The sequence below is a fragment of the Somniosus microcephalus genome, chromosome 4 (genome assembly GCF_052327205.1).
Source record: "Somniosus microcephalus isolate GS21.2 chromosome 4, FLI_Smic_1.0, whole genome shotgun sequence".
Classification (NCBI taxonomy): Eukaryota; Metazoa; Chordata; class Chondrichthyes; order Squaliformes; family Somniosidae; genus Somniosus; species Somniosus microcephalus.
Genome location: NC_140990.1, coordinates 39,455,898 through 39,480,601, shown reverse-complemented (window position 1 = coordinate 39,480,601; position 24,704 = coordinate 39,455,898). Strand labels below are relative to the sequence as shown.

Below are 24,704 nucleotides of genomic sequence, written 5' to 3'. Positions count from 1 at the left end.
AGGAGCCTTCTGTTCCATGCCTAGGAGCTCTGAACCATGGCAGAGAGCAGCTGGGACACGTTTCTTATACACCGCGAGATTAACCCGCACGGAGCCTTTGCTGTCAGTGAAGAGAGACGAGAAAGACCAAAGTGCCGTTTGCCCCTCTCAGTGTGGCCCTGAAGGACTGTGTCCAGGCTGAAGTTCTGTTCCCGCCGTACGATCCTCCCCCAGATTGTCCTTTCTGAGCTCCAGCCAGGTGATGCTAAACACTCAGGTGGGAAAGACAAAAATCTACAACAATGTGTTTGAAACAAAGCTGATTTATTTGACATATATCCAGAATATTAAACTCCAGCTCAGTTACAGGAGTTAACAACATCAGCAGAAACAAATCCCAACTGTCAGAATGAACATGGTGTGGAGATGCCGGAGTTGGACTGGGGTGGACAATTGTAAGAAGTCACACAACACCAGAATGAACATGGTTCAGTCCTGGATGTGAGTAACAGCAGCAATAACAGCAGAATTCAACCCCTGCAGTCACTTGTGGACTTGCTGGTGTCTCAGCATGCTGGATGAACGAGTGAATCCCTTCCCACACTCAGAGCAAGTGAACGGCCTCTCCCTAGTGTGAACTCACTGGTGACTCAGCAGGGTGGATGACTGAGTGAATCCCTTCCCACACACGAAGCAGGTGAATGGCCTCTCCCCAGTGTGAGTGCGCTGGTGTTTCAGCAGGGTGGATGACTGAGTGAATCCCTTCCCACATACGGAGCAGGTGAACGGTCTCTCCCCAGTGTGAACTCGCTGGTGTCTCAGCAGGCTGGCTGAATCAGTGAATCCCTTCCCACACTCAGAGCAGGTGAATGGCCTCTCCCCAGTATGAGTGCGCTGGTGTACAGTGAGATCAGATGACTGCCTGACCCCAGTCCCGCAGTGAGAGCACCTGAACGGTCTCTCGTCAGTGTGAACAAGTTGATGGTACGTCAGTTCCCCGGAACTTTTATAGCACTTCCCACAGTTGGGGCATTTAAAAGGTCTCTCATCAGTGTGAACAAGTTGATGTTCCCACAGGTGGGATGACTGAGTGAATCCCTTCCCACACACAGAGCAGGTGAATGGCCTCTCCTCAGTGTGAACATGCTGTTGTCTCAGTAGGTGGGATGACTGAGTGAATCCCTTCCCATACTTAGGGCAGGTGAACAGTCTCTCCCCAGTTTGAACATGCTGGTGTCTCAGTAGGTGAGATGAATTAGTGAATCCCTTCCCACACTCAGAGCAGGTGAACGGCCTCTCCCTGGTGTGACTGCGCTTGTGTGTCGATAGGCCAGAGGATCGGCTGAAGCCTTGTCCACACACAGGTTAGGTTGATTTGGCTATGATAAATTGACCCTTAGTGTTAGGGGATTAAATACATGTGGTTACAGGGATAGGGTGGGATATGTGTCGGTGCAGGCTCGATGGGCTGAAATGGCCTCTATCTGCACTGTAGATTCTGTGATTCTGTGATATGTGATTCTGTGAAGGTGACTCACCACTCCCTTCTCAACGGGCAACTGGGGATTGGCAATATTTGCTGCTCTTGCTAGTGAAGCCCACATCCCAAGAATGAATTAAAACAAATCTGTATATGTAAACTGGATTAAAAGCCTGCACAGAAATACTTGTTCCTAAAACAATACTCTTTAACATTGTAGGGACAGTGTCTGTGTAACAACCTAATCTCCCCCAGAATCCACCTCCCTTGACAGTCTCACACTGGAAATTGTTGGGTCCTCCTGGGCTCAGAAGTACTGGGGGTTAAACCCAGCAGCTTCTCCTCCATCTCCACTCCAGCTCAAACTGAAGCAACAAAAAGACCTACACAGGCGGCCAGGGACCTACCTTCCGTCAGCCTGCAATAAAACTAAAAGGTACACAGTGGTGTTCCCCAGGAGTCGGTACTAGGACCACTGCTTTTCTTGATATATATTAATGATTTGAACTTGGGTGTACAGGACACAATTTCAGAATTTGCAGATGACACAAAACTTGGAAGTACAGTGAACAGTGGGGAGGATAGTGATAGATTTCAAGAGGACATAGACAGGCTGGCGGAATGGGCGGACACGTGGCAGATAAAATTTAATGCAGAAAAATGCAGTGATACATTTTGGTAGGAAGAACGAGGAGAGGCAATATAAACTAAAGGGTACAATTCTAAAGTGGGTGCATGAACAGAGAGAGCTGGGGGTATGTGTGCACAAATCATTGAAGCTGGCAGGGCAGGTTGAGAAAGCGGTTAGAAATGCATACGGGGTCCTGGGCTTTATAAATAGAGGCATAGAGTCCAAAAGCAAGGAAGTTATGATGAACCTTTATAAAACACTGGTTCGGCCTCAACTGGAGTATTGTGTCCAATTCTGGGCACCGCACTTTATGAAGGATGTGAAGGCCTTAGAGATGGTGCAGAAAAGATTTACAAGAATGGTTCCAGGGATAAGGGATGAGGGACTTCAGTTACGTGGATAGACTGGAGAAGCTGGGGTGGTTCTCCTTAGAGCAGAGGTTGAGATGAGATTTGATGAAGGTGTTCAAAATCATGAGGGGTCTGGACAGAGTAGATAGAGAGAAACTGTTCCCATTGGCGGAAGGGTCGAGAACCAGAGGACACAGATTTAAGGTGATTGGCAGAACAACCAAAGGCGACATGAGGAAAAACTTTTTTATGCAGCGAGTGGTTAGGATCTGGAATGCACTGCCTGAAAGGATGGTGAAGGCAGATTCAATCACGGCTTTCAAAAGGGAATTGGATGAGTACCTGAAGTAAAGAAATTTGCAGGGTTACGGGGAAAGGGCGGGGGAGTGGGACTCGCTGAAGTGGTCTTGCAGAGAGCCGGCACGGGCTCGACGGGCCAAATGGCCTCCTTCTGTGCTGTAACCATTCTATGATTCTGTAAAATATTAGAAAGTTTGTGCCACAGAAGCACGAGGTTTATCTGCTTTTATTCATGAATTTAAAAAGTCTGTATTAAAACCTGAGCCAGTGTGTTGTGAGACAAAGAGCCTTGTGTCCAATAAGGGGAATAAAGGCCCACAGCCTCCCCTGGCCGCGGGCCCTGAACAAGAGACTGGAGAAACTCGCTGCCCTGCGGATCAGACAATCAGCCGGCGCTAGTCCCGCCCCTCGGGCTCCCCGATAGGTTGGAGGACCCGCCGCCGGCTCGCTCCTCCAGCCCCGCCCTGCTAGCTCCCTATTGGTCGGAAGCTCCCATCAATCAGGCCGCGGGCCCGGGTCACGTATCCCCGAGGTGATCACGTGCACCGTCCAACTAACGCCGCTCGGTCTGGGGCCTCGCGGACTCTCAGGTTTTTCTATTTCTCTTTATTCTCTCCCGATCCACCCCTCCCCCCAACCCCGCACGATTCTCCACCCAATCAGAGCGGAGAATACTCACTTTGCGTCACTGATCGCGACTCTGTAACTGACACCAAGGCCTTTCCCGTCCGACAGGATCCGAGTGCGCAGGCGCAGCTCCGAGTGGGGGAGGGGGTTGGTTTCCTCTGGGCATGCGCGGTTATTACCCTTGGTGACTGGGAGGGGTCGCTGTGCCGGACTCGACCCAAACCGCCGAACCGCCTTCGCATGCGCGGACTCTTGGCTGTCAATCAACCAACAGCCAGAAGAGGTCGCTGGTGAGAGCAGTGAAGAAAGAAAGACTTGCATTTCTATAGCGCCTTTCACCACCACCAGATGACCCAAAGCGCTTTACAGCCAATGAAGTACTTTTGAAGTGTAGTCACTGTTGTATTGTACGAATTGTGGCAGTCAATTAGCGCACAGCAAGTTCCCACAAACAGCAATGTGATAATGACCAGATAATCTATCATTTTGTTACATTGATTGAGGGATAAACATTGACTAGGAGACTGGGGATAACTCCCCTGCTCTTTCCCACATTACAACAATGACTACACTCCAAAAGTACTTAATTTGCTGTAAAGCACTTCAAGACGTCTGGTGGTCATGAAAGCACTATATAAATGCAAGCCTATCTTTCTCGAAATAGTGCCATGGGATCTTTTATATCCACCTGAGAGAGCAGACAGGGCCTCAGTTTAACGTCTCATCCAAAAGACGCCACCTCTGACAGTGCCGCACTCCCTCAGCACTGCACTAGAGTGCCAGCCTAGATTTTTGAGCTCAAATTTCGGGAGTGGGACTTGAACCCATAACTCAGAGGCGAGAGTGCTACCAACTGAGTCACAGCTGACACGAAAGAACAAGTAGTTCTGACGACAGGTCATCGACCTGAAACGTTAACTCTGTTTCTCTCTCCACAGATGCTGCCTGACCTGCTGAGTGTCTCCAGCAGTTTCTGCTTTTATTAAAGAAACGAGGGAGTGATTGCTGACAGGAAGAATGTTGGGTTGTCCTGCGCATGTGCACCTCCCTGACGGCTGAGGCGAAACACGGACTCGCCCCCACCTGAGCTGCGCACGCATACCAAATGTTGCGGCTCCGCATGCGCGCCCGATGTCCCAAACACGGGGTTTTGTGCGCTGAGCATGCGCCTTGCGGACCGATCGGGACGGGCGATTCTGGAGCAGGAGGGAGAGCGCGGGGGCCATGAGGTGCATGCGCAGGACTCAGCATCAACAGAGCACTTTCTGGAGTGCGGGGGCTTGTGGGTATTACAGCCGCCATTAATGCTGATCCTTTCAACCAACCCGTGCAGCAGCTGGGGCCTGAAAATCAGCTTCACTGCCCCTAGGGTCAGAAAGGGGAAAATTAAACAACAGTTTGCCTCTAATCCTTTTCTGAACTCATTTTACTGGGTTATAGAAGTGGACAGTTACAGGCGGGAAGCTCAGACCAAACATCACGTCAAGATCTGACAGAGTCGCTGGATTTATCAGGACCTGAATATCATCGGCCTTTGCACATGGAAGGAGAAAGCAGCGATCGCAGCGATGACAAACCGCACACGTGTTCAGTGTGTGGACGCGGATTCAGCCGATTACCTGACCCGGCAAGACATGTGCACCATCACACCGGGGAGAAACTGGGTAAACGTGGGGATGGTGGGAAGGGATTCAGTTCCCCGTCTGCAATAGAAGTTCAACGGCGCTGTCATACCAAGGACAGTCCGTTCACCTGCTCCATGTGTGGAAAGGGATTTGTTTGTTCATCCCACCTGCAAACACACCAGTGAGTTCACACTGATGAGAGACCATTTCAGTGTCCTAACTGTGGGAAGAACTTTAAAAGCTCCGGGGATCTGAAGCAACACCAGCGAGCTCACACAGATGAGAGACCATTTCAATGTTCTGACTGTGGGAAGAGCTTTAAAAGCATTGGGGATCTGAAGGAACACCAGCTTGTTCACACTAATGAGAGACCATTTCAGTCTTCTGACTGTAAGAAGAGCTTTAAAAGCCCTGGGCATCTGAAGCAACACCAGTTAGCTCACACTGATGAGAGACCATTTCAATGTTCTGACTGTGGGAAGAGCTTTAAAAGCGTCGGGGATCTGAAGGAACACCAGCTTGTTCACACTGATGAGAGACCATTTCAGTGTCCTGACTGTGGGAAGAGCTTTAGAAGCCCCGGGGAACTGAAGCGACACCAGATTGTTCACACTGATGAGAGACCATTTCAGTGTTCTGACTGTGGGAAGAGCTTTAAAAGCGCCCAGTATCTGAAGGGACACCAGCTTGTTCACACTGGGGAGAGACCATTTCAGTGTTCTGACTGTGGGAAGATCTTTAAAAGCCCCAGGGAACTGAAGGGACACCAGCTTGTTCACACTTGGGAGAGACCATTTCAGTGTTCTGACTGTGGGAAGAGCTTTAAAAGCCCTGGGATCTGAAGCAACACCAGCTTGTCCACACTGATGAGAGGCTATTTAAATGTTCTGACTGTGGGAAGAGCTTTAAAAGTCCCCAGTACCAGAAGCAACACCAGCGCGCTCACACTGATGAGAGGCCGTTTAAATGTTCTGACTGTGGGATGAGCTTTAAAAGCTCCGGGGATCTGAAGCAACACCAGCTTGTTCACACTGACGAGAGACCCTTTAAATGTTCTGAGTGTGGGAAGAGTTTTAAAAGCCCCCGGGAGCTCAAGCAACACCAACACCTCCACACTGGGGAGAGGATGTTCATCTGCTTTGAATGTGGGAAGGGATTCACTGAATCATCCAAACTGCAGACACACCAGCTTGTTCACACTGGGGAGAACCCCTTTAAATGTTCTGCCTGTGGGAAGAGCTTTAAAAGCTCCGGGGAGCTGAAGAGACACCAGCGAGTTCACACTGGTGAGAGGCCGTTCACCTGCTTCGTGTGTGGGAAGGGATTCACTGAGTCATCCCACCTGCTGGCACATCAGCTTGTTCACACTGGAGAGAACCACTTTAAATGTTCTGACTGTGGAAAGATCTTTAAAAGCTCCGGGAATCTGAAGAGACACGAAAACCTACACACTGGGAAGAGACCGTTCACCTGCTCCATGTGTGGGAAGGGATTCACTCGGTCCTCCAACCTGCTGGCACATCAGCTTGTTCACACTGACGAGAGACCCTTTAACTGTCCTGACTGTGGGAAGAGCTTTAAAAGCTCCGGGGAGCTGAAGAGACACCAGCGAGTTCACACTGGTGAGAGGCCGTTCACCTGCTTCGTGTGTGGGAAGGGATTCACTGAGTCATCCCACCTGCTGGCACATCAGCTTGTTCACACTGGAGAGAACCACTTTAAATGTTCTGACTGTGGAAAGATCTTTAAAAGCTCCGGGAATCTGAAGAGACACGAAAACCTACACACTGGGAAGAGACCGTTCACCTGCTCCATGTGTGGGAAGGGATTCACTCGGTCCTCCAACCTGCTGGCACATCAGCTTGTTCACACTGACGAGAGACCCTTTAACTGTCCTGACTGTGGGAAGAGCTTTAAAAGCTCCGGGGAGCTGAAGAGACACCAGCGAGTTCACACTGGTGAGAGGGCGTTCACCTGCTTCGTGTGTGGGAAGGGATTCACTGAGTCATCCACCCTCCTGTCACATCAGCTTGTTCACACTGGAGAGAACCCCTTTACATGTTCTGACTGTTAAAAGATCTTTAAAAGCTCCGGGAATCTGAAGATGCACCAAAACCTACACACTGGGAAAAGACCATTCACCTGCTCTGTGTGTGGGAAGGGATTCGCTCAGCCCTCCAACCTGCTGGCACATCAGCTTGTTCACACTGGGGAGAGACCATTTCAGTGTTCTGACTGTGGGAAGAGCTTTAAAAGCCCCGGGGATCTAAAGCGACACCAGCTTGTTCACACTGATGAGAGACCATTTCAGTGCCCTAACTGTGGGAAGAGCTTTAAAAGCCCCGGGGAACTGAAAGAACACCAGCTTGTTCACACTGACGGGAGACCCTTTCAGTGTTCTGACTGTGGGAAGAGCTTTAAAAGCTCGAAGAGCCTTAAGGGACACCAGCGTGTTCACACTGATCATCGAACCTAACAGCACAGAAGGAGGTGATTCGGCCCATCGTGTCTGTGCCGGCTCTTTGAAAGAGCTGTTTAATTTAGTCCCAAACCCCAGCTTTATCCCCAGAACTCTGCAAACTAGTCCTCTTCAAGTACATGTCCAATTACCGTTTGAAAGTTCCTGTGGAACCTGATTCCAGCATCCTTTCAGATGGTGCGTTCCAGATCTGAACAACCCTCTGTGTGAAAACAATTCTCCTCATTCCCCTCTAGTTCCTTTAACAACTATATTAAATCTGTGACCTTTGGTTATCGACCCACTTGCCAGAGTGAACAGTTTCTCCCTACTTGCTCGATCAAAACCCCTCATCATTTTGAACACCTCTATTAGGTTTCCTCTTAACCGTCTCTGCTCTAAGGGGAACAATCCCAGCTTCTCCAATCTCTCCACATAACTAAAGTCCCTCATCCATGGTACCATCCTGGTCAACTTCCTCTGTACCCTCTCCAAGGCCTTGACATCCTTCCTAAAGAGTGGTGCCCAGAACTGTACACAAGACTCCAGCTGAGGCCAAAACCCTGCAGCTGTACAAAACCCTGGTTAGACCACACCTGGAGTACTGTGAGCAGTTCTGGGCACCACACCTGAGGAAGGATATATTGGTCTTGGAGGGAGTGCAGCGTAGGTTTACCAGAATGATACCCGGACTTTAAGGGTTAAGTTACGGGGAGAGATTACACAAATTAGGGTTGTATTCCCTGGAATTTAGAAGGTTAAGGGATAATCTGATCGAAGTTTTCAGGATATTAAGGGGAACAGATAGGGTAGATAGAGAGAAACTATTTCCGCTGGCTGGGGATTCTCGGACTGGGGGCATAGTCTAAAAATTAGAGCCAGACCTTTCAGGAGTGAAATTAGGAAACACTTCTACACACAAAGGGTGGTAGAAGTTTGGAACTCTCTTCCGCAAACAGCAATTGATGTTAGATCAATTGTTAATTTTAATCTGAGATTGATAGGTTTTTGTTAACCAAAGGTATTAAGGGATATGGGCCAAAGGCGGGTGCATGGAGTTAGATCGCAGATCAGTCATGATCTCATTGAATGGCGGAACAGGCTCGAGGGGCTGAATGGCCTCCTCCTGTCCTATGTTCCTAGTGATTTGTAAAGGTTTAGTGTAACTCCCTTGTTTTTGTATTCAATGGCCCTATTTACAAAGCCAAGTATCCCATACACTTTCTGAACCACCTCACCAACTTGCCGTGGCACTTTCAAAGATTTGTGAATATGGACCCCCAGGTCCCTCTGCTCTTGCACCCCCTCAAAATAGTCCCATTTAGATTATACGGCCTCTCCATGTTGTTTCTCCCAAAGTGCATCACTTCACACTTACCGTAATTTAATTTCATCTGCCTTGTGTCTGCTCATTTCACAGTCTGTCTCTGTCCTCCTGAAGTCTGCTACTACTATGCTCACTATTTACTACGTTGCCAAGTTTTGTATCATCCGTAAACTTTGAAATTGTACACCTATACCCAACTCCAGGTCAGTTATATATAACAAGAAAAGCAATGGTTCTAATACCGACCCCTGGGGGAACCCACTGCATACTTCCCTCCAGTCAGAAAAACATCCCTCAGCACTGCTCACTGTCTCCTATCCCTTAGCCAATTATATACCCAAATTACCATCAGCCCTTTAATTCCCTGTGCTTCTCTTTTCCAAATAAATCTCTTATGTGGTACTTTATCAAATGCCTTTTGAAAATCCATATATGCAACATCTACTGCACTACCTTCATCAACCCTCTGTTACTTCATCAAAGAACTCAATCAGGTTAGTCAAACACGATTTACCTTTAACAAATCCATACTGGCTATCCCTTATTAACCCATGCTTCTCCAAGTGAGAATTAATTTTGTCCTTGTCAATGGTCTCTAGTCGTTCACCCACCACTGACATTAGACTGATTGGCCTGTAGTTACCAGGTTTATCCCTCTCCCCTTTTTTAAACAGGGTGTAACATTTGCAATCCTCCAGTCTTCTGGCACCACTCCCATATATCTGAGGGAGATTGAAAGATTGTGGTCAGAGCTTCTGCTATCTCCACCCTAGCTTCCCTCAGCAATCTAGGATGCATCGCATCTGGACCGGGTGACTTGTTAACTTTGAGTGATGACAACCTATTTAGCACCTCCTTTCTATCCATTTTTATCCTATCCAATTTCTCTACTCCCCCCTCCTCTACTGCGACATTAACTTCATCCTCTTCTTTTGTGAAGACAGATGCTAAGTACTCATTCAGTACCTCAGCCACGCCCTCTGCCTCCGTATGATGAGCTCCTATTTGGTCCCTAATCAGCCCCACCATTCCTTTAACTATCCTTTTACTTTTCATATATTTATAGAAGATTTTTGGGTTCTCTTTTATGTTACCCGCTAATCTTTTCTCATATTGTCTCTTTGCCCTTCTTATATCCTGTTTCAATTTCCCCGCACTCTCTGTATTCTGCCTGGTTTTTGACTGTATTCTGTACCTGACATTTGTCGTAAACCTCCTTTTTCTGTTTTATTTTAACCTTTATATCCTTTGTCATCCAGGGAGCTCTAGCTTTGGATGGTCTATCTTTCCTCCTTATGGGAATATGCTTGGTTTGTGTAAAGTCTGTAGGTATTATGGCGAATTAATACACAGACTACAAGAGTAACTTTAACAGGACTTTACTATTCGAAGGTCAGGGCGAATCTGCCCAATAAATCCTGACACAGCACTTATATACCGGTGTGGTCACCGTCGGTATTACAGTATACAGCAGCCAAGATAAAGTAGTGCCACACCTAAAATAGTTCTCTTAAAGGTGGACGGTTACATACAATAGTTCTCTTAAAGGTAGAACAGTTACATACACTACAATCCTCCCTTTTTAGCTTACAACATACTTATTCCCCATTAACATAACATCATAACATACATACAACTTATGCAAAACAGTTCACAGATTCAGTCTCCCTGGAGGCTTCCTGACTCTGTCCGGATAACGCCTCGGTGGTGTCGTAGTTTTCGGCGGGGTAGTAGGTTCTTCTGGCAAGGTCGATTCGGCTTGAAGGACAGTGTCAGGTTCATCTGATTCCAGTATTACCAGATCGGAGGTAGGTGCTCTGGGTATCTCTGCTTCAACATTAGCCGTGTAAGGTTGTGGAGTAGGTTGGTCCTTTGTGGATGACCCTATGATCTGGTCAACATGGCGCCTTATTATGCTGTCACCAATGTCCACGGTATACATCAGCGGCCCTAGCCTTTTCCCAATAGTTCCAGGCTGCCATTTCTCGGTACGGTAGTCCCGGGCCAAAACTTGTTGACCTATCTGAAAGGATCTAGTTGGCCTTTCATTCATGCCCTGAAATTGCCGGTTCTCTACGTCCCTTCTGACGTTTGGCTTAATCAAATCCAGCCGGCATCTTAGTCTTCTATTGAAAAACATCATGGCGGGAGTTTGGTTTGTGACCGCATGTGTTGCATTCCTGTACGCCAACAAGAAGTTATCTACCTTATGTTGTAGGTTGATGTCTTCATTACCCATGGCCTTTATGGCCTTCTTGAAGGTCTGGACAAACCTTTCAGCTAATCCATTGGTGGCGGGATGGTATGGGGCTGACGTGTAGTGCTTGACCCCATTCCTTTTTAAGAACTTCTTGAATTCTTCGGACACAAATTGCGGTCCATTATCAGAACAGATCTGTTCCGGCAGCCCATTCCTGGCAAATATGGTTCTTAATACTGTGATGGTTTTTTCCGTGGTGGTGGAGGACATCTTTATTACCTCCGGCCACTTGGAGTGTGCATCCACCGCGATTAGAAACATTGAGCCCATAAATGGACCAGCAAAGTCGACGTGTACCCTTTGCCAAGGAGATGAGGGCCACTCCCATGGATGCAGAGGAGCTTGTGGTGGCGCGTTTTGGACCTTCTGGCATCCTAGACAGCTCTTGGTTATTGCTTCGATGTCTCCATCAATACCTGGCCACCACACAAACGCTCTTGCTAGGTTCTTCATTTTCACTCCACCCAGATGCCCCTCATGAAGCTCCTTTAGCACCTTATGCTGAAGTTTGGGTGGAATCACCACTCTAGATCCACACATCAAGGTTCCTCGGCACACTGACAGCTGTTCGTTTCTTTGCGAAAATGCGGGCAGCGTTGGTTCGCCATGTGCTGGCCATCCCTCCACTGTTAATTCGTAGGCTCGTGAGAGAGTCGGGTCATTTCTTGTTTCATTTTCGATCATCGAATTTGTTACTGGTAGACATTCCACTATGGATGAGTGGAACATCTCTACCGGGTCCACTGCAGCCGCCTCTTCTACTACTGGCAACGGTAGGCGCGATAACCCATCAGCATTTCCATGCTGTTTGGACCTTTTGTATTCGATGTCATATTGGTGTGCCCCAAGTAACACGGACCACCTCTGTAGCCTTTGCGCTGTCATAGTGGAAACGGCCTTGTTAGGGTTGAATATGGACACCAACGGCTGGTGGTCTGTCAGTAATGTGAACTTCTTGCCCTGCAGGTAATGATTGAATTTCTTTACTCCCCACACAAGGCTGAGGGCCTCCCTATCTATCTGAGCATAATTTCGCTCAGCGGAGGTCAATGATCGGGACGCAAATGCGACTGGCCTTTCCGAGCCATTTGGTAACTTGTGTGAAAGTACTGCTCCAATTCCATAAGGGGAAGCATCACAAGCTAGACAAAGAGGTAACGTTGGGTTGAAATGAGCCAACACTTCCTCAGAGGTAATCAACGCCTTGCTTCTGCGAAAGGCCTTCTTACAGTGCTCGCTCCACTTCCATGGTACTTCTTTCCGCAACAGAGCATTCAGCGGATGCAGCACCGTGGATAGATTTGGCAGAAATTTGTGGTAATAATTAATCAACCCCAGAAACGATCTCAACTGTGATACATTTTCCGGAGCAGGGGCCTTCACGACAGCTTCTATCTTGTCAGGTGACTTGTGCAGCCCCTCTTGGTCAATGACATGACCGCAGTACGAGATCCGTTTCTGGAAGAACTCACATTTCTGGCGATTAACTCGAAGGCCATATTCCTTCAACCTGGTGAGCACCAGTTTCAAATTTGTGAGGTGTTCCTCCTCGTCTTCTCCCGTAATCAGGATATCGTCCAAGTAACACTGCGTGCTTGGAATACCCTGTAAGACCTGCTCCATGGCCCTCTGCCAAATTGCTGGAGCCGAAGCTACTCCAAAAACCAGTCTATTATAACGATACAAGCCTCTCTGCGTGTTGATTGTGAGATACTGGCGCGACTCTTCCTCGACTTCCATTTGTAAGTATGCTTGTGCCAGGTCTATCTTGGTGAAGTGTTTCCCGCCAGACAATGAAGCAAAGATATCCTCAATCCGCGGGAGCGGGTATTGTACCGTGTGAAGCACCGGATTAACTGTGATCTTGAAGTCTCCGCAGATGCGGACCTTTCCCGGTCCCCCTGGCTTGTTACTTGATGAAGACTTCATGACGGGAACAATGGGCGTGGCCCACTCACTCCAGTCCACCTTAGACAGTACCCCTGAACGTTCAAGCTCTTCCAGTTCTGCCTCCACAGCAGGTCGTATCGCGTAAGGTACCGATCTGGCTTTGAAAAATTTTGGGCTTGCATGTTCTGCAATCTTGATTTTTGCTTTAATTCCTCTCAGTGTTCCCAGTCCTTGCTGGAATACCTCTTTAGCTTCGTCCAATATTCTGGACAACCGTTCAGGTTTGACATCTTCCTTTCCGGAATCTACCGTCATTGTGTTTAGTGAATGCCAGTCTATCTTTATTTTCCTGATCCACTCCCGTCCCAGAAGTGGTGGACCTCCCTTGGGCAGCACATACATGTCCATCCCATGGTGATCTTTGTCCTTGTATCTCACCTGGCTAAAGGGATGGTGCAGGGGGGAGGGCTTTAGTTTCCTGGATCACTGGGTCTGCTTCTGGGAAAGGTGGGACTTGTACAAGTCGGACGGTTTACACCTGAACCAGAGGGGAACCAATATCCTTGCGGGGAGGTTTGCTAGCACTGCTGGGGGGGGTTTAAACTAACTTGGCAGGGGGATGGGGTACAGAGTGGAGCTATAGTAGGGGGTGATTTACAGCCAAATACAGAGGGAAAAACAAGTCAGCTGGGAAGGCAAAGCAAATATGTGAAGGCAAAAGAGAATATGGCAGGGCTGGAAGGCATTTATTTTAATGCAAGGAGTCTTGCAAATAAGGTGGATGAACTGAAGTTGTTGTTGAACACATGGGAGTACGATATTGTTGCTATCACGGAGACATGGTTGAGGGAGGGTCAGGACTGGCAGCTCAATATTCCGGGGTATAGAATCTTCAGGCGAGACAGAGGGGGGTGTAAAAGGGGAGGGGGTGTTGCAATATTAATTAAGGAGTCAATTACTGCTGTAAGGAGGGATGATATATTAGCGGGTTCCTCTAATGAGGCCATATGGGTAGAACTTAAAAACAAAAAGGGGGCAAGCACTTTGCTGGGAGTGTACTATAGGCCCCCAAACAGTCAGGGGGAGATAGAGGAACAGATATGTAGGCAAATCTCAGAAAAGTGCGAAAATAATAGGGTAATAATAGTGGGGGATTTCAACTTCCCCAATATAAATTGGGATAGTCAGAGTGTGAAAGGCTTAGAGGGTGCAGAATTCTTAAAGTGCATCCAGGAGAGCTTTTTGAGCCAACATGTAGAAAGTCCTACAAGAGAGGGGGCGGTACTGGACCTAATTCTGGGGAATGTAGCCGGGCAAGTGGTGGAAGTGTCAGTAGGAGAGCATTTTGGCGACAGTGACCACAATTCGGTGAGATTTAAGGTGGTCATGGAAAAAGACAAAGACGGCCCGGAAATAAGGGTTCTAAATTGGGGGAAGGCCGATTTTAATATGATAAGGCAGGATCTGGCCAAATTGGACTGGGAGCAGCTACTTATAGGAAAATCCGCATCAAAACAGTGGGAGACTTTCAGAAGGGAAATAGAGAGAGTACAACGCCAACATGTTCCTGTAAAGGTCAAGGGTGGGACCAACAAGCAAAGGGAACCTTGGATGACAAGGGATATACAAAAATGCATTAGAAATAAAAGGGGGGCTTTTGGCAGTTACAAAAGACTAAAGACGGAAGAAGCCCTAGAGGAGTATAAAAAATGCAGGGGCATACTTAAAAAAGAAATTAGGAGGGCGAGGAGGGGCCATGAAATAACACTGGCGAGCAAAATAAAGGAAAATCCTAAGATGTTTTATAAGTATATTAAGGGCAAGAGGATAACCAGGGAAAGGGTAGGGCCCATTAGGGACCAAAGTGGCAATCTGTGTGTAGAGCCAGATGATGTAGGCGGGGTTTTAAATGAATTTTTTGCATCTGTGTTCACTATGGAGAAAGACGATGCAGACATAGAAATCGGGCAAGGGGGCTGTGACATACTTGAACATATTAGCATCGAGAGGGAGGAGGTGCTAGCGGTTTTAGCAGGCCAAAAAGTGGATAAATCCCCAGGCCCAGACGAGATGTATCCCAGGCTGCTGTGGGAGGCAAAGGAGGAGATTGCAGGGGCTCTGACACAAATTTTCAGAACCTCTCTGGCCACAGGGGATGTACCAGAGGACTGGAGAACAGCTAACGTAGTACCATTATTCAAGAAGGGTAGCAGGGATAAACCAGGGAATTACAGGCCAGTGAGCCTAACATCTGTGGTAGGGAAATTATTGGAAAAAATTCTGAGGGACAAAATTAGTCTCCACTTGGAGAGGCAAGGATTAATCGGGGATAGTCAGCATGGCTTTGTCAAGGGTAAATCATGTCTGACAAATCTGATTGAATTTTTCGAGGGGGTGACTAGGGGGGTGGATGAGGGAAATGCTGTGGATGTGGTTTACATGGACTTCAGTAAAGCTTTTGACAAAGTCCCGCATAGGAGACTGGTCAAGAAGGTAAGAGCCCATGGGATCCAGGGTGCCTTGGCGCGTTGGATCCTAAACTGGCTGAGTGGCAGGAGGCAGAGGGTGATGGTCGAAGGTTGCTTTTGTGACTGGAAGCCTGTGTCCAGTGGGGTACCTCAGGGATCGGTGCTGGGTCCCTTGTTGTTTGTGATCTACATAAATGATTTGGATGAGAATGTAAAAGGTATGATCAGTAAGTTCGCAGATGACACAAAAATTGGTGGGGTGGTAAATTGTGAGGAGGAAAGCCTCAGGCTACAGGACGATATAAATGGGTTGGTCAGATGGGCGGAAAAGTGGCAAATGGAATTTAACCCTGAAAAGTGCGAGGTGATGCATTTTGGATGGACAAATAAGGCAAGGGAATACACAATGAGTGGTAGGACCCTAGGAAGTACAGAGGGTCAGAGGGACCTTGGTGTACATGTACATAGATCCCTGAAGGCAGCGGAACAGGTAGATAAGGTGGTTAAAAAGGCATATGGGATACTTGCCTTCATTAGCCGAGGCATAGAATATAAGAGCAGGGAGGTTATGATGGAACTGTACAAAACGCTGGTGAGGCCACAGCTGGAGTACTGTGTGCAGTTCTGGTCGCCTCACTATAGGAAGGATGTGATTGCTTTGGAGAGGGTGCAGAGAAGATTCACCAGGATGTTACCTGGGATGGAGCGCCTCAGCTATGAAGAGAGGCTGGACAGGCTGGGGTTGTTTTCCTTGGAGCAAAGAAGGCTGAGGGGGGACCTGATTGAGGTGTACAAAATGATGAGGGGCATAGATAGGGTAGACAAAGAGGAACTTTTCCCCTTAGTAGGGGGGTCAATAACAAGGGGGCATAGATTCAGGGTAAGGGGCAGGAGATTTAGAGGGGATTTGAGGAGGAACTTTTTCACCCAGAGGGTGGTTGGAATGTGGAACTCAATGCCTGAAAGGGTGGTAGAGGCAGGAACCCTCACAACATTCAAGAAGCATTTGGATGAGCACTTGAAATGCCATTGCATACAAGGCTATGGACCAAATGCTGGAAAATGGGATTAGACTGGACAGGGATGGATGGGCGGCGCAGACACGATGGGCCGAAGGGCCTCTTTCTGTGCTGTAAAACTCTATGACTCTATGACTCTATGACCTTGACTTTTATCTTTCCGATGGGGTATACTTTGTGCCCTGTGTATGTCTGCAATACTATCTCCGTATCCCGTAGGGGAATATGTTTGAATAACTTTTTGTAATCTTGCTTATTCATGACCGTCAACGCCGATCCGGTGTCCACTTCCATCTTCACTTGGACTTTTGCAATCTGTAGTGTGACCCAGATAGTTTGTCGGTCAGCTTCTTTACTCACATTGTGAATCCTCAGACTACCCAGTTCCTTTCTGTTGGAGTCTGAGTCTGAATTCTGTTCATCTGGACTCTTCCCAGTCACCTTATGTACCTTTCTGTACTTCTTCTGCGGTGACTTATTATTGCTGGTCTTCTTTCCTGACCGGCATACCTTAGCTATGTGACCAAGCTTGCCACATTTTCTACATTCCTGGTTTTTAAACCAGCATTGGTTCTGGTCGTGTGTTGTCTTCCCACAACGATAACATTTCGTTGTACCCGAAGTCATTTGATCCACACTGAGTACCGCTGTCTTCCGCTGCATTTCCGCCGTGCCTCTCGCTGCGGCTTCGTGCGATGCTGCAATAAGGACAGCCTTATCAAGTGTAAGATCGTTCTCTTCGAGCAGTCATTTTTGTGTTCCTTCCTTCGACATCCCGCACATGAACTTGTCTCTCAGTGCCTCTGTCAGATTTACCCCAAACTGACAGTATTTTGCTAGCCTACGCAGTTCAACCAGGTACTCCGCGTTGCTTTCCTCTTTTCGTTGCGTTCTCACGTAAAATGTTGATCGTTCCGCTAACATCAGCGGTGCGGGGTTAAAATGATCCTTCAGGACAGCAACAATATTAGCGAAAGACTGATCCGCCGGTTTAGCTGGTGATAGAAGGTGCTTCAATAACCCGTATGTCTTCGCACCCATTGAGTTTAGTAAGGTTAGAGCTTTGTCATAATTTGCTATCTTATTGACCTTACAATATATCTCGATGCGTTCTACATACGTGGCCCAATCTTCCACATCGGAATCGAAACCGTTGATGTTACTACGCTTAGGCATCTTCACACTCTTCCTGAGAAACAACAACGAAATATTTCTTTAACTTTTTTTTTTCAAAATGGCGGTTTCCCGCGCTTGTCTTCTTTCCCCGCCCACTTTCAAAATGGCGGTTTCCCGCTTCTGTCTTCTTCCCCGCCTACTGGTGGCTTCCCGCGTTTCTTCCCCTGGCGGGAGGGGTAAGCTTTTCCCTCGGGCGACGACCGCTGGCTTTCGGGGTTCGCAGCCTGCGCGTCGGCTTCAGTGCGTTCCTTGTTCCCTTTTCTCGGCAGGGCAACCGGCGCTGGGTACAACCCGTTGATGGCGAACAGTTTCAGCCGCTGGGCTGGATCTCGCTCAGTCTCCCTCGCTCGGGCTCTGTCTCTCCCGCTCGCTCGGGCTCTGTCTCTCCCTCAGCGGCTTCCAATCGCGCCTCCCAGCCCTCTCGCAGTCCGGTGCTTTCCTCCCCGGCTGCGGCTGAGTTCACCGCGGTTTATTTATTTTTATATCTTCCCGCGCCTTACGATCCTGGTCGCAGCGCCTCGTGGCCTCGGTAGCTGCCCGGCCTTTTTCTCCGGTCGCGGTCTAGCTGTCTCACGACGCCGTTGCGTCTCCCAGCCCGCTTGTACCGCGGTTTCCGTGCTCCACGCTGCCCCAGTCTCAGCGCCTCTGGGCCCGACTTCTGTCCGGCTCCTTTCCCCCGACCGTGGTCGAGTTCACCGCCCCTATCCACCGTTTATTTTTTTTATTTTCCCTTTACTCACAGTCACCGTGGCCGACTTGCTTCTCGTGCTGATCGGCTCACTCACCACCGTGGCAGAAGGGACAATCAGTGCCTGTTGCTGATGGAAGGCTTCGTGTCTGAATTCTTCCTTCTTCCTTGCTCTGCAGACTCGAGTTTTCTCTCAGCAGAACGACGAGGGCGGGTGCCTCTTCTCGACGCTCGTTAACTGCTTCGGAAGTATTGTTGCCGCAGGGTAAGATCGAACTCGTTGCCACTGTAAAGTCTGTAGGTATTATGGCGAATTAATACACAGACTACAAGAGTAACTTTAACAGGACTTTACTATTCGAAGGTCAGGGCGAATCTGCCCAATAAATCCTGACACAGCACTTATATACCGGTGTGGTCACCGTCGGTATTACAGTATACAGCAGCCAAGATAAAGTAGTGCCACACCTAAAATAGTTCTCTTAAAGGTGGACGGTTACATACAATAGTTCTCTTAAAGGTAGAACAGTTACATACACTACAGTTTGTACCCGAACTATCTCAGCCTTGAAGGCCTGCCATTGGTCATTCACTGTTTTCCTGGACAATCTTTGTTTCCAGTCCACCTGTGCTCGATCCCTTCTCAAATCACTGAAGTTGGCTCTCTTCCAGCTGGGTATTTTCACCATTGATTTTTCTTTGTCCCTTTCCATAACAACTTTAAACCTAATGATATTGTGATCACTGTTAACCAGATCCCTCCTGCCCCAGAACCGATGAGAGACCCTTTAAATGTTCTGATTGTGCAAAGAGGTTTCAGAGTTCATCCAACCTGCTGAGTCACCAGCGAGTTCGCACAGATCTTCAAAGAAAGGAAGATGTTTTAGAAAGGCTGGCGGCACTAAAAGTTCTCAGCCATCTCAGAGTGGTGTCCCTTTAATTACAATATCGCAGAACAAGGAGAATCACTGTCCCTTTAACTACCACAAATCCCTGTGTGGAGGAGAGGGGGAGATTCAGTCTGTCCCAGTAACTGTCACAGAACAAAATTAACGACCCTGTCCCAAAAGGGCTTGACCCTCCCCACTCCCTGCTTTTCCTCAAGTGTCTCATTCTTAAAATTCTCATCCTTGTTTTCAAATCCCTCCGTGGCCCCGCCCTCCCTATCTCTGTAATCTCTTCCAGCCCCTACAACCCCCCGAGATATCTGCACTCCTCTAATTCCGGCCTCTTGAGCATCCCCGATTTTAACCGCTCCACCATTGGCGGCCGTGCCTTCAGCTGGCTGGGCTGTGAGCTCTGGAATTCCTTCCCTAAACCTCTCCATCTTTCTGCCTCTCTCTCCTTCTTTAAGATGCTCCTTAAAACCGACCTCTTTGACCAAGCTTTTGGTCATCTGCCCGAATATCTCCTTATGTGGCTCGATGTCAAATTTTGTTTTATAACGATCCTGTGAAGAGCCTTGGGACGTTTTACTACATTAAAGGCGCTTTATAAATACAAGTGGTTGTTGTTGTTTCCTGAAACTAATAATAAATTCCCCACAGAAGCACGGGGTTTATCTGCTTTTATTCATGAATTTAAAAAGACTCTATTAAAACCTGAGCCAGTGTGTTGTGAGACAAGGAGCCTTGTGTCCAAAAAGGGGAATAAAGGCCCACAGCCTCCCCTGGCCCCGGGCCCTGAACAAGGGACTGGAGAAACTCGCTGCCCTGCGGATCAGACAATCAGCCGGCGCTAGTCCCACCCCTCGGGCTCCCCGATTGGTTGGAGGACCCACCGCCGGCTCACTCCTCAAGCCCCGCCCTGCTCGCTCCCTATTTGTCGGAAGCTCACGTCAATCACCCGGGCAGTGTGAGCTGAGCATGTGCGGACCTTGGCAGCAGCCGCTGACACATCGGGTGAGAGAGCTCAGGGAGCGGGTTAATGAACCCCGGGGGGACGCGGGCTGCACACACCCCGAGTGCGGCCCCAGGCCCCATTATTAAAACACTCAACATTATCCGCTTCACAAACACCCGGGGTGGGCCTCAGGCCCCGAACAAGAGCCTCCGGGCCGGGCGTTTGCCCCGAGCGGGGCGGCAGCTGCGGGGCTTTCTCCCGGTGACGCCCTGAGTGTGGGAAGGGATACACTAATTCATCCACCCTGCTGAATCATCAGCGAGTTCGCACTGGGGAGAGACCGTTCACCTGCTCCGTGTGTGGAAAGGGATTCACTCATTCATCCCACCTGCTGAAACACCAGCGAGTTCACAAGTGACTGCAGGGGTTGGATTCTGCTGTTACTGCTGCTGTTAATCACATCCAGGATTGAACCATATTCATTCTGACTGTTGGGGTTTGTTTCTGCTGATGTTAATAACCCCTATAACTGGGCTGGAGTTTAATATTCTGGATAGATGTCAAATAAATCAGCTTTGTGTTAAACAGATTGTTGTAGATTTTTGTCTACAAACTGGGGGGCGGATCGTATGACGGGAACAGAACTTCAGCCTGGACACAGTCCTTCAGGGCTACACTGAGAGGGGTAAACGGCACTTTGGCCTTTCTTGAGGCGTGTATGAAATGGATCCCAGCCGCTCTCGGCTGTGATTCCGAGCTCCCAGGCCCGGAGTAGACGGCTTCTCTAGAAATGATCCCCAGTGCATTGTTTGCTCCTGTTATGGCCTCATTAACCTGCATCGCTACTTTTAGTGATTTGTGTATCTGGACCCCGAGATCCCTTTGCTCCTCTCCCCCATTTAGACTCTTATTTTCCAAATAGTATGTGGCCTTCTTATTCTTCCTACCAAAATGCACCACCTCACACTTAGCTATATTGAAATTTATTTGCCAATTACACGCCCGTTCTGCAACTTTATTAATGTCTTCTTGCATTTTGTCACAGTGTTCCTCAGTATTAACTTTACCCCCCAATTTGGTGTCATCGACAAATTTTGAAATTGTACCTCTGATTCCCGAGTCCAAATCGTTTATGTAAATGGAGAACAACAGTGATCCCAGCACCAATCCCTGTGGAACATCACTTCCCACCTTTTGCCAGTCTGAGTAGCTACTCCTAACCCCTACTCTCTGTTTTCTGTTTTGTAACCAGCTTGCTATCTATAAACAGTCTGTAAGATCTACAAGATGACCCAGCTCAGGCCGTGTGGAGTGAAGGGCTAGGCAGCAGAATGGATCGAAAAATGGCTACAAAACCAACCAATTGACAAAAAGGGAGAAAATAGAATGGCCTAGAAATTGGGTTGGTAGCGCCGGCGCTGAGCGCCTAAAGAGACCTGGAATTGGGGCGAAGCCCTATGTTGGGGCGAACGCTATGAGGATAGTGCCGACTCAGAAATTGACTATACATTTAGCGCCTGCGCTAAGTGTTTGCGCGCGCCCGCGAGCGCAAGCAGCTCATGACATAATTTCAGTGTGCAACGCCTTTCAGGAGCGCCTGAGCGCATATTGGGTGGCGCCCAGATCCTTAGCGCCCAGCGCTATTAGTGACAGTTCGAGGGAGGGCTAACAGGCCCTTCTTGGAGTAGGGCGGCGCTATTTAAAGGGGACAGCTCTAGTGCAGAATCTTCTGCCACTTGGCCTGCTCATTGCGATCGCTGCTAGAGAGAGTTGGCGAGCTAATGTGGAGCGGAGTTCTGGGATTTGAGCTTTACAGTACTTGGGACCTTCAACCCTGTCCGAAGCACTTGCAGCACTACACCTAAAAGCCTTTTGACCAACTGGCATCGGAATGGGAGCTTGTTTGTAGGGCAACGGCCTCATCGCCCAACACTGTGAAGGGGCAGAGAGACGGCGGGAGAGAGGGCCGGGATTGGCCAGAAGGAGGAGGGGCAATGGAGGTCGGCCAATCCGACGGGATGCTGCGAGGGTCTTTAGGCAGCAGGTGACAAGCCTTGACATGTTGGAGGAGCAGTGCTTGGGAAGGCTCCGAATCTGGAGGGACATTGTTACTGATCTGTGCCACCTGCTTGGTCAGGATCTGCAGCCGCGTGAACGCTGCAGAACCTCTCTGTCCGTGATGGCTACACTGACTGATGGCCTCCATTTTTATGCCAACAGATCCTTTCAGTCAGCCATTGGGGACAATGCGACTGTCACTCAGGCTGCAGTCTGCTGTTGCATCCGGCAAGTGACAGATGCACTTTATAGGCGAACGCGTCCATTCATTACCTTCCCTCGGACCCTGCACAAGCAGGCGGAGGAGGAGGAGTATGAGGAGGAGGAGGATGAAGAGCAGGCGGAGGAGGAGGAGGAGGAGGAGGAAGATGGAAGGGCTGCTGAAAGTGGAAGGTCCATACGTCAGAGGCTCCTCTGGACTCCTGTGGCGGAATGATGAGAGTCTTAACTCGTGCACACTTTGGATGTTTGAGGGCCTCTGCATGCCAGCATCACTGAAAGTAGTCACATGCACCATGCAACATTGAAACTTCTGTTTATTGGCACAAAAGTCTTTCATTACAGCTAAACAACGTAATGTGAGCAGAAACCATAACTTCAAAAATAACTGTGACCCGTTCGGCAAAGCCGCAAAACTCAACAAACCTTCTGCAACTATAACAGCAGGTGAGGGTGTCCTTGAATTTGGACAAACAAATGTCTCAGCACCTCCCTCTACAACTGGCCCCTTGAGGGAGAACGACTTCTCTTTCACGCCCGGCCCCTTCCCTCCCTGCTGCTCCTACATAATTGCACCCCAGTGGCGGGCTCAAGGCTGGAGACGCTTGCTGACTGTCTGGAAGCACAGAAGCCCCTGAGGTATGGCCTGGCCGACCTCTGGGCTTGGAGGGTGCGGATGCAGGATGCTTGCTGTGAGCATGGCTGGAAGCAGTGTGGGCTGCAGGTGGTGGCAGCTGCAATGCAGGCATCCCAGCGCTGGCATGTGCAATGGTCTCCTGACGAGAGAGGACACCTGCACCATGGTCGGACGACACACTGGCTATGTGAGGGGAGCGGCTCGGCTCATCCGCCACAATCGCAGGCTCCACGAATTCCTGGCCTTGTACGGGAGTGGAAGGGCCCGGGGTGATCCTATCTGATGCAGAGAGGGTGGCTGCAGTGAGAGATCGCGTTGCGTCAATCTGGCTGTGGAGGAGCCCAGCAAGTGACTGCGTGGCAACAGTGAGGACCTGTGTGCCAGGTGCCAGTGCTTCGGAGAAGGCCTGGACAGTTCTTCCCATGGCTTCGGACAAGGCAGGAGCCGACCGCTCCACTGCCTCGGACAAGCCCTGCACAGACCTTTCCAGGGATTGTCCGAAGCCCTGAACAGTCATTTCCATTGCCGACTCAAAGCCATGGACAGTCCTCTCCATTGTTGGGCCGACGCCCTGGATAGTCCTGTCCATTGTGGCCCCGAACACCTAGAGAGTCCTCTCCATTGTTGCCCCAAAGCCCTGCAGAGTCCTCTCCATTGTTGCCCCAAAGTCCAACATACTCCTAGCCAATGAATCTATTGACTCAGGCATCTTCTCCACTGCAGCCATCAGCTCCATGTGTCTGACCCAGGCCTGTTTGCTCATCTCTGCCAGGCGACGGACCTCATCTGCACTCTGTGCAGCAGTCATGATGACCTGCCTTGCCCTGCGGGGAGACGGTGGCCGAACTTGCCTATCCCCCCTGTGCTGCTCCATGCCGCTTGGTCCGGCAACTGGTTCATCCTCAGAGCCACCCCCCCTCCCCTCCAGGGGACTACTATCCCCAGCCTGCAGATGTCTCAGCTCCCCAGATTCTGCAATGGCCGGTCCGGATTCCTCCTGGTCCTCGCCTCTGGTGGCACTGGCACTGGCAGCTTCAGCGCGTTGAGCACGAGTTGGTGCTGCTTCATCTGAAAGTGGGAGGTGGAAGAGTGGCTTTAGCAAAAGGACAGGTTTGCTGAAAGGCATGCCAGATTGCGGCAAGGCTCTGACATGGCTGCACACTGAGGATGCATGCTGGCAGGGGGACCAAGTGGAAGGCAACAGGTGAAAAAGGTGAGAGTCTTACCCTCGCTGTCGGTAATGGGGTCGGCAGATGCAGTGGTCACTGGACCAGACAGACGTCCTCCGAGTATCTGGTGCACTCTCTCCTCCAGATCCGTGAGAGTGACCACTTGTGCAGGTCCGCCACCGGTTCGACGCTGCTCCTTTCTAATCTGCGCCATCTTGGACTGCAGGGGAAAGAAGGGGAGGTTCTGTTACATGAGGCCTTGAGACATCATCGCATGCCCCCCATGGTGCAAGATCCTTTACATGAGGCCTTGAGACATCTGCCCATGTGTGTGCCCAGAAAGGGCCATGGGTGCATACTGACAGATGGCCATTGGCGCATCATTGCAGCAGGGTGCCCGAAGTCAGCTGCAGATGGAGGGAAGCACAAGTTTGGTAAACCATCACTCACCTTAACGATCCATGTGAGGTCGTTGAATTTCTTCCTGCACTGAACAAGGGT

At 49.4% G+C, this 24,704-nt stretch overlaps 1 pseudogene; it reads left to right on the top strand.

The window, feature by feature from the left end:
• LOC147118681 (uncharacterized) overlaps positions 1 to 24,704 on the top strand; it is a 109,384-nt pseudogene that overhangs the window by 56,928 nt on the left and 27,752 nt on the right.